Genomic DNA, 10,000 nt, shown 5'->3' with positions numbered 1-10,000 from the left:
CAAACACACATATATATATGTATGTGCCTGTTGTGAATGCGCGTGTGCATATATATATATATGTGTGTGTGTGCGCGCTTTTCTTCATAAAGTTGTATGTGTATGCGTTTATGCACATGTTTCTATGAGAGCGTGTATATGCGTATAGAATGTGTATGAGCATATTTTTGCCATGTGCGACAGCGTATAGATTATATATATATATATATATATAGTACTCTGTACAAATGAATGTATGTATAATATTCCGAATTACAGTATGCGTCCATGCTTACACGTGAATGATTTATGAATATATATGTATATATATATATATTCATATTATGTGTTTGTGTATAAATATTTATACATATACACGCGCGTGTGTGTGTGTGTGTGTGTATAAATTTGTACCTACATTTCATTGGTATATGTTCGTCAATGTATTTAAGCATGTGTTTGTGTGTGTGTGTGTGTGTGTATATATATATATATATATATATAACACCTATATGCGTGTTATTATGCGCCTATTTATGTGTGTGTTCTGTGTACATATCTGTCTCTTTTTGTATATTTATGTTTATGCATTTGTGTGTGTGTGTGTATTATTGTTTGATATTTATGGTGTGTGTGTATATATATATATATATATATATATATATATATATATATATATATATATATATATAACCTGTGTGGTGTTTGTATTCGTTGGCACGCATGTAAACAAAGGTACTTGTGTTTTTTTTATGAATGTACAAAAAAAATAAACGTGTTTAAGTATCCATATGTACATACATGTATATGTCTGTATGTGTGTGTATACACGAATGTATATATATGTATGTGTGCGTGTGTATGTGCGTCTGTCATTGTAAGCAATAAGAGTTCTGTTATATATATAAATATATATGTACGTATAACTTTGTATGTGTGTGTGTGTGCGTGCGTGCGTGGATACATATGCATATATGTGTATATATATGCATGTGTACATATAGTTATGAATGTAAATTGCGTGTGAGTGTTTGTGTGTTCGTTTGGGAGTGAAAGAACCTGCGTGTGTACGAGTGTATGTGATGTGTGGTTATTTGTTATTACCTTTCTACCTGAAAAATCTGTTAGTATTGTAAGGTAGGCCGTGTCCGTGAGATAAAGCCATTGCTAAGCTATGGCAGTATAGAATGGTACACCTTCAGACATGGAACAACAACAAACATGGTTGTCTCTACAGCTCGGTTGGGGAGTGGCTAGCTTAAAACATTGCTTAACCGGGAAAACCTAGAGGGGGAGAGAGAGAAAAAGCATCTCATCAACAGTCAGATAGAGGCGGGGGTGAGACACATACATATACACTCAAGCACACATACACATATATATATATTAAATACACACACACACACATATATATATATATATATACTCACATATACACACACACACAAATATATATTAAATACACACACTCACATATATATATATAATTATATATATAAACATACTCACATACACACACACACACACACACATATATATATATATATATAATTATATATATAAACATACTCATACACACACACATATATATATATATATATATTAAATACACACACGCACACACATATATATATATATATTAAATACACACACGCACACACATATATATATATGTATATATATATAGATATATATATATATATTTATATATAAATCTACCCCCGCGCACATACAAATATATACGCACACACGCAAACTCAAAACATAACATTCGCACGCATTGAGAGAGAGATACACACACACACACACACACACACAAAAAAAGGAAGATAGGTTTTAAGAAGGAGAGTGTGAGTGGAGGGACGAGTGTTGAAGAGAGAGAGAGAGGGGCGGGAGAGGGAGAAAGAGAGAGAGTTAGAGGAAGATACATGACGGAAAAGAGCGGGAGTGACGGAGGGAATGCGGAAGAGAGATAGTGTGAGAATGAGAAGAGTAGAACGAGGCTGCTGGTAAAAAATATGGTGGATTGAGAGAAAGAGTAAGACGTGAAGGCATGAAGATAAGCAGAGAGATGAATGGAAGGAGATGCTGTGTTATTTGACGACGGTGGTGGTGGTGCTGGTGGTGGTTATGGACGCGTAGTGAGTAAAAGAATAAGAGAATGAAGAGATAGATAGATAGATAGAGGGATAGATAGAGAAACAGATAGACAGACAGACAGACAGACAGATAGATAGATAGATTTTTATTATGGCCACACAGGACTAAATACAGAAAGTGGACAAAATACAATGTAGAGCTTTTCTTTTTTGGGGGAAAAAAAGTAAGTGGGGTAGAATTTCGATCAAAAGGGATCGTGAAAAAAAAAAAGAAACCATAGGGATGCCGATCAATAAGGATCGTAGATAGACAGATAGATAGATAGATAGATATGTATACCTATATATAACATAAAACAAATACATACATACACTCATAGATATGTATGTATGTATGTGTATATATATATAAATTATATATATATATATATATATATATATATATATATATGACAGTAGGCTGGTAGGTATGCATATAGGTAGGGAGGGAGGTAGCTATATAGATGTAACCAGACATAACGGTAGGCATAGAGTCAGAAAAGTATAGTAGAGAGAGAGAGAGAGATGAGGTGGTGTTGGAAAGAAAAAAGGTTGGATGATAGTGTGTGGGAGAAAGAGAAGGAGAAAGGTATATGTTGGAGCGGAATGGAGTAAGGGAAACGATGTGGTCCAGAGGGCGAGGCAAGGGAAATGAAGGAGGTTAAGGAAATTCAGGAGGTAAATAAATAAAGAAAGATAGACATAAGGAATAGGGCAGGAAAGAATTTAGGTATTGAGAGGAGGGAGAGAGAGAGGGGGGAGTGAGAAAGGGAGAGAGAGAGAGAGTTTGAATGAGAGAATAATATTCTTTTACTTGTTTCGGCCATTTGACTGCGGCCATGCTGGAACACCGCCTTTAGTCGAACAAATCGACCCCACGACTTATTCTTTGTAAGCCTAGTACTTATTTTATTGGTTTTCTTTTGCCGAACCGCTAAGTTACGAGGACGTAAACACACCAGCATCGGTTGTCAAGCGATGGTGGAGGAACAAACACAGGCACACAAACACACACACATTATATATATATATATATATATATATATATATATATATATATATATACAACGGGCTTCTTTCAGTTTCCGTCTACCAAATCCACTCACAAGGCTTTGGTTGGCCTGAGGCTATAGCAGAAGACACTTGCCCAAGATGCCACACAGTGGGACTGAACCCGGAACAATGTTGTTGGGAAACAAGCTTCTTACCACACAGCCACTCCTGCACCTATATATATATTCTTTTATTCCTTTTCTTGTTCCAGTCATTTAACTGCGGCCATGCTGGAGCACCGCCTTAAGGGTTTTAGCCAAAGAAATCGACTCTTGGACTTATTTATTCTAGTACTTATTCTATCGGTCTTATTTGCCGAACTGCTAAGTCACGGAGACATAAACACATATGCATCGACGGGCTTCTTTCAGTTTTCGTCTACCATATCTACTCAAAAGACTTTGGTCAGCCCGAGGCAATTGTAAAAGAGAATTGGCCAAGGTGCCACGCAGTGAGACTGAACCCAGAACCATGTGGTTGAGAAGTAAGCTTCTTACCACACAGTCACGCCTGCGCCTATAAATATGTGTGTATGTGTGTGTGTGTGTGTGTGTGTGTATGTGTGTGTGTGTGTGTGTGTAAACGTATATATGTGTGTGTATGTATGTTTGTGTGTGCTTAAACGTATATATGTGTGTGTGTTAACGTATATGTGTGCGTATGCTTAAACGTATACATGTGTGAGTGTGTGTGTGTGTGTGTGTAAACGTATACGTGTGTGTGTATGTGTAAATATATACATGTGTGTGTGCGTACACAAGTGTATGTATGTGTGTGTCGTATTAATGCTTGTTATGTAGAATTATAAAAGAAAACAAATTTACATTAAACTAAAGAATTACTCTGCACTTTTTGTTGAGTATATATCTATTATTCTTTTACACGAATAATGTTGACAGGAACTTCGAAGTTTCAGCCAGCTAACACTCATAGGACTGTAAATATACGTAGTACATGCATACATACATACATACGTACGTACGTACGTACGCAGACACGCATATATGCCTATGTATGTATGTATGTATATATGTAGACATTTGTGTAGATAGAGACATTTGTGTAGAAGAACGTGAAAAAATGAGTGAATGGATGTGAAAAAGAAAGAAAGAAAGGAAGAAGAAGAAGAATATGATGATGATGATGGAGAGCGAAAAATGATAAAGAGCTAAACTGTGTGTTTAAATGAGAGGGGAAAGATGAAGCTGTAGAATAAAGGGAGAAAAACGAGAGGTAAGAAAGTAAGAGAGAGAGGGGGGGAAGAGGTGCTGAAAATGATGTGAGTTATAGAGAGGGAAACAAATCTGGGGAAAAATATGATTAAAAGTACAGAGAAAATGAAAATAGCGATAGATTGGTCTCTCGGAAAGCGAGGGTAGTGAAGAGAATGGGGAGTAGGAGGATTTTCAGAAAGAGAAATCGACCGGCTAATTCGTTCGTACATTACAAGCGCAATCTGTGAGTGGAACAGTAAAAATATGCAAGACTTTTATCAAGTTCCAAATGTAAATTTCTCTGTGTTAATTACATCCCAAAGGTAGGACCTTGTATCTTTGTTGGAAACCGGTAACCCTTCTCAGTGGAAGATTTATAATAATTAAAACAAGAGAAGAGACATACACACACACAAGTGTGTAGATATACATGTATACATGCATACATACGTATAGCTTTTCAACATTCCAAGTGTGAAGCTGTGTGTTGAAATTAAGTATTTTCGGAGAGTCATTTTGCGAAATTAAAACATACACACTAATGACAATCTACTTCTTCGTATTCCTTATTCTTCCAATTATTTAATTAAACAATTTATTGTTTTGTCAAAATCTTTTATAACACCATTGTGACCTTTCCAATATATTTTAGCTAACAGAGGCTCAAAAACAGAATTTTTAGGGAGGGAACCAACGCTGGATTAGCCATTAAGCAAATAAGCACGTGCTTAGGGCATCAGGGGAAACTTGAAAAAATGTTGAAGAGGGCTTGGCCAACTACGAAAGTATCTGATTTCAGCTCTTTCAGTCTGGTCCATCACACAGCTTCTTTCGCTAAAGCCACCGGACAAACACTGCCTGCTCTCTCCTCAGCCAAAGGAAGGCGGTGGGACGGTCTTCAGAATGGACGCAGCCGATCCACCCTACACGTGACAGCAGGTGTTCAATTCAAACCCACAAATCGAACACCTATTATCACTAGACGTGTGCTTGCGGAACGGTTTCGTCACTCTGTGCATATCTCGGGTAGGCACGTCTGACAAGTGCTTCCATGCCTGAAGACTCTATCTCGAACGGAGAGCAGCACTGCAAAGCCAAAGATTTCTGGAAATTATCTTTGGGCCCCCGGTACGAAAGTCCTCTGAAACAGAACAGCCAGTCGATTCTCGTTGATGCCCGCCTCTAACCCTTTGTAGAATGTCTATGTGGAACTTCCACCTATCCCATTGCTCGACTGCCAGAGGATTGAGAGCGCCAGACAGCACTCGAGGTGCCAGGTGCCCTGCCCCTGTCTACGCTTGATCCAGGATTGCGGCTCTTTCTAAGGAACGAACTGCAGAAAAGCGAATCTAACAAACAGTGATTACACCTGCTCACCGCTAAAGAAACGTTGGAGTTGTAGTAATAATAATAATAAGAAGAAGAAGAAGAAAGAAATTACAATCAACGAGAGGTCTATAATTGGCTAAATGGCCCTCCCAAAATACTTAAATACACATGCAGCCACGCGCACGCACACGCGCGCGCGTGCACCCACCTCGTATTTATCGATAAAAGCATTATTGTAGTGTATTCATTCACCGATAATGAATCAAGCTACTGTAATTCGAAAATTAACAAATACATGTTTCAACACCCGATTCCACATCAGGAATCTTGTAAAACAAATGCATAAACATAAAAAATTTTTAAAATTAAAAATTAATCATCTGTTAGTGGCAAAAAGTGAAATTTAAACTGGAAAAAAAAAGACACAAATATTGGTGAATGAGAGAAGTAGAAGAAGAGGAGGAGATAAAGGAAAAAACTAGCGAAGAAGAATGAGAAGGAAATGTGTGAGTGACGATAGAAAACGAGAAAGATAGAGTGGGAGGTGGAAGGAGTAAGAGAGAGTCAGAGATAGAGAGAGAGAGAGAGAGACAGGCAGAGAGAGAGAGACGAGAATGAAAGTGAGGGAGTGAGAGAGACGGAAGAGAAAGTGAGAATGAGTGAGAGAGAGAGAAAGAGAATGAGTGACATGAGGGAAAGTGTGAGAACGGAAAAGTCAGAAAGAAATATAGACAGAGGGGGAGAGCGAAAGAGTCAGAGTAAAAGAAAGAAAAGAAGAAAGAAACAAAGAAGGAAATAAAGAGAAAGGAAATTGTACGATGCAGCAAGGTTGGTGTAGGAGGGGAAGGTACAAATAAGGATATGACAGAGGGGGAGGGACGGCGGAATTGGAAGAAGCAGACGATAAAAAGGAAAGGGTAAAGTAATTAAGTAGAAGTGAGAGGAAGAGTGAAAGTGTGAGATGGTTAGTGATGAGAGTGGTGGTAGAAATGGTTGGTATGCTTATAGTGGTGGTGGTGGTGGTTGTTTGGTTGTAGCGGCGTTGGAGTCGGAAAAGAAAACGAAGAAAAGAGACGAGAGAGGGGGAGAAGAGGATGAGAAAAAAGGAAGGGGAGGTCATTGAAGAAGAGACGTACGTGAGGAAAAATAGATAAAGAATGAGTGAGGCGTAGTAGGAGTTAGGGAACAGCGAGAGAGAGAGAGAGAGAGAGATTGAAAGAGAGAAAGAGAGAGAGAGAGAAAGAGAAAGAGAGAGAGATGGAAAGAGAGAAAGAGAGAGAGAGATTGAAAGAGAGAAAGAGAGAGAGAGAGATTGAAAGAGAGAAAGAGAGAGGGAGAGAGATTGAAAGAGAGAAAGAGAGAGAGAGAGAGATTTAAAGAGAGAGAGAGAGAGATTTAAAGAGAGAGAGATCGAAAGAGAGAGGGAGAGAGATTGAAAGAGAGAGAGAGATTGAAAGAGAGAAAGAGAGAGGGAGAGAGAGATTGAAAGAGAGAAAGAGAGGGAGAGAGGTTGAAAGAGAGAGAGAGAGAGATTGAAAGAGAGAGAGAGATTGAAAAAGAGAGAGAGATTGAAAAAGAGAGAGAGAGAGAGAGTATGTGTGCAAAGTGCCGGAGCGGTGCTAGAAGAGTAGCAGTAGGAGGAGGAGAAAAGGCTGTGTCAAGTTATGTGGGAAGATGGACAGCGGGGAGAAAGAAAGAAGTCAGAGAGAGAGGGGTGCAAATGAGGGACGGTGAGAGTAAGTATATGAAGAAGAAGAGGGAGGAAGGGGAGAAAGTAAGTGAAAACTTAACTATAACACCCGTAAAAAAGACCCCACCATCACCACCACAACACCACCAGCACCACCACTACTACTACTACTGCTGCTGTTGGGGGGAGACGCAGAGGGTGAAGAGAATGACCGCAAAAGAAAGAGTTGAAATTCATACCTTTTTTTTTTTTAATTTCTAACCTGTTTCAATATATGGACTGCGGCTATGCTGGAGCACCGATTTGACGGTTTTTTTTTAGTAGAGCAAAAATCGATGCAGTACTTGGTTTATTGTTAAGTTCTGGTACTTGACTGATTCTTAACAGTCGGTCATTTTTTGCAGTGATGCTGTTACGGGGACGTAAACAAACCGACAACGGTTGACAAGAGGTGGTGGTGGACAAACACAAGTACACACACACATACAATATTCTTTTATTCTTTTACTTGTTTCAGTCATTTGACTGCGGCCATACTGGAGCACTGCCTTGAAGGATTTTAGTCGAACAAATCGACCTCAGGACGTGTTTTTTTCTTTTTTTTTCTTTTAAAGCCTAGTATTTACAGTATCGGATCTCTTTTGCTGGACTGCTAAGTTACGGGGACGTAAACACACCAACACTGGTTATCAAGCTGTATTGGAGGACAACCGTAAACACAAAAGCACACACACATATATACGACGGGCTTCTTTCAGTTTCTGTTTACCAAATCCACTCACAAGGCTTCGGTCAGGTCGAGGCTATAGAAGAAGACACTTGGCCAAGGTATCACACAGTGAGAATGAACCCGGAACCACGTGGTTGGGAAGCAACCTTCTTACCACACAGCCACACCTGGCTTCTTTTCAGTTTCCGTCAACCAAATCCGCTCAAGATGATCTGGTCGACCCGGAACTATAATGGATGACACTTGCACAATATGCGGTGCAGTGGGACTGAACCCAAGACGACATAGTTGTGAAGCAAGCTTTTTATCACGCATCCACACCTGTGCACGACGACCACGACCACCATCACCACCATCACCACCACCACTGGTACTTATCTTATCGACCTCGGCAGAATTTCCACTCAGAATGTAGCGACGGGAGAAATACCGCTAAGCATTTCGTTCGGCGCGCTAACGATTCTGCCAGCTCGCTACCTTTGCGATAATAAATCTGCAGCCTCACCGCCTTATGATAATAATAATAATAATAATGATAACAATAATTATAATTATAATAATGGTGGTCTCATTTATTTGCCAGCAGAGAGAAGGATGAGGGAGACAATACAAAGAAATAATAATAATAATAATAATAATAATATTAATAATAATAATGTCTGAGCGTTTGTGTGTGTGTTAACTACACACCAGGTGTATATATGGCGGTTATGGCGAAGAATCACGGGAATAATGTCCGAGCACTTTTAGACTGCTCGTACCGATAAACGTATCATAACAATTTTCGAAACACGACGTGACCTATTCACAGAGTGAAAGCAAAAGAAAAAGGCAACGGTAGAAACACGGCAACGATGCACTTTTCGGCGCCCTCGAGCTAACTCTAGAAAAACTGATGATTAATAAAAATATTGATTTGTATATGTTCTTGTAAATTAGAAGGTCCGGCAAAAAAATAAATAATAAATAAAATTAAATTAAATTAAAAAATAAAAACAAAAAAAAACGTAATTAATAGAATAAGTGAGTACTAGAGTTGAAATAAGTACAAGGACGAACTTGTTGGACGAAACCATTCAGTCTGATTACTAAAACACAGAAAAGAATAATACATACATACAAGTTCAGGTTTATACCTGTAATTATTGGAGTACTGGCATATGTAACACACTGCCGAAATACCAATCTTGAGAAATTACGCTTCTCAAAGCCAGAAAGGAGAAAGCTGATTTCAAGACTACAGATCTACTATATTACTGGAACTTAAAAATCAAAACTGTCACCAAGTTAAGACACAACCGGTTAGATATTGTCATGTGGGACCACAGGGACAGAATATCGTTTGTTGTCGAAATAAGCTGCACTCTGGCAGCCAATGTGGTTCGAAAAATACAAGAGAAAGAAGGCGTCTATGTACCACTGATAAAGAGTTTCCAAATACACTTTCAGCTTAATATCTTTTACTACTGGACAATAGGATACACACCAATCCGTCTGGTGCGAAGTATGGCTGAGCTTGGGTTCTTGGAGAGATAACGCAAATCCTTAATCCGTACTCTACAAATGATTACGATATTTGGGACTATAAAAATCTGCAAGACCTTAAGTCTGCAGGGATGATGGACAAAACAAAATGCTTTCCAGTTCTATATTTAAGAGATGAGGAATTATTTACATTATTTACATTATCTACATTTGACGGATATTCGTCCTCATCTTGTTTGTTGTTAACACAACGTTTCGGCTGATATACCCTCCAGCCTTCGTCAGGTGTCTTGGAATGAGAACCCAGGTTCGAAATTTCCCCAAGACACCTGACGAAGGCTGGAGGGTATATCAGCCGAAACGTTGTGTTAACAACAAACAA

At 38.7% G+C, this 10,000-nt stretch overlaps 1 protein-coding gene across 11 annotated transcripts in view; it reads right to left on the bottom strand.

Moving 5' to 3' along the window:
- The window catches only part of LOC106867583 (zinc finger homeobox protein 4), a 672,925-nt gene that overhangs the window by 402,895 nt on the left and 260,030 nt on the right, over window positions 1-10,000 (bottom strand). For 2 of the 11 annotated variants that reach the window (XM_089364794.1, XM_089364803.1), the window contains exon 1: window positions 1,092-1,259. The exons of 7 other annotated variants lie outside the window; for them this stretch is intronic. The gene's annotated coding sequence lies outside the window, so the exon portion shown is untranslated. Of the gene's footprint in view, window positions 1-1,083; window positions 1,260-10,000 lie in introns of those variants that run through there. 2 more of the 11 variants (XM_052974078.2, XM_089364802.1) reach the window with 1 other exon arrangement.

The sequence above is a fragment of the Octopus bimaculoides genome, chromosome 16 (assembly GCF_046866305.1).
Source record: "Octopus bimaculoides isolate indiv1 chromosome 16, ASM4686630v1, whole genome shotgun sequence".
Lineage (NCBI taxonomy): Eukaryota > Metazoa > Mollusca > Cephalopoda > Octopoda > Octopodidae > Octopus > Octopus bimaculoides.
This window is presented reverse-complemented; position numbering and strand designations above follow the sequence as displayed.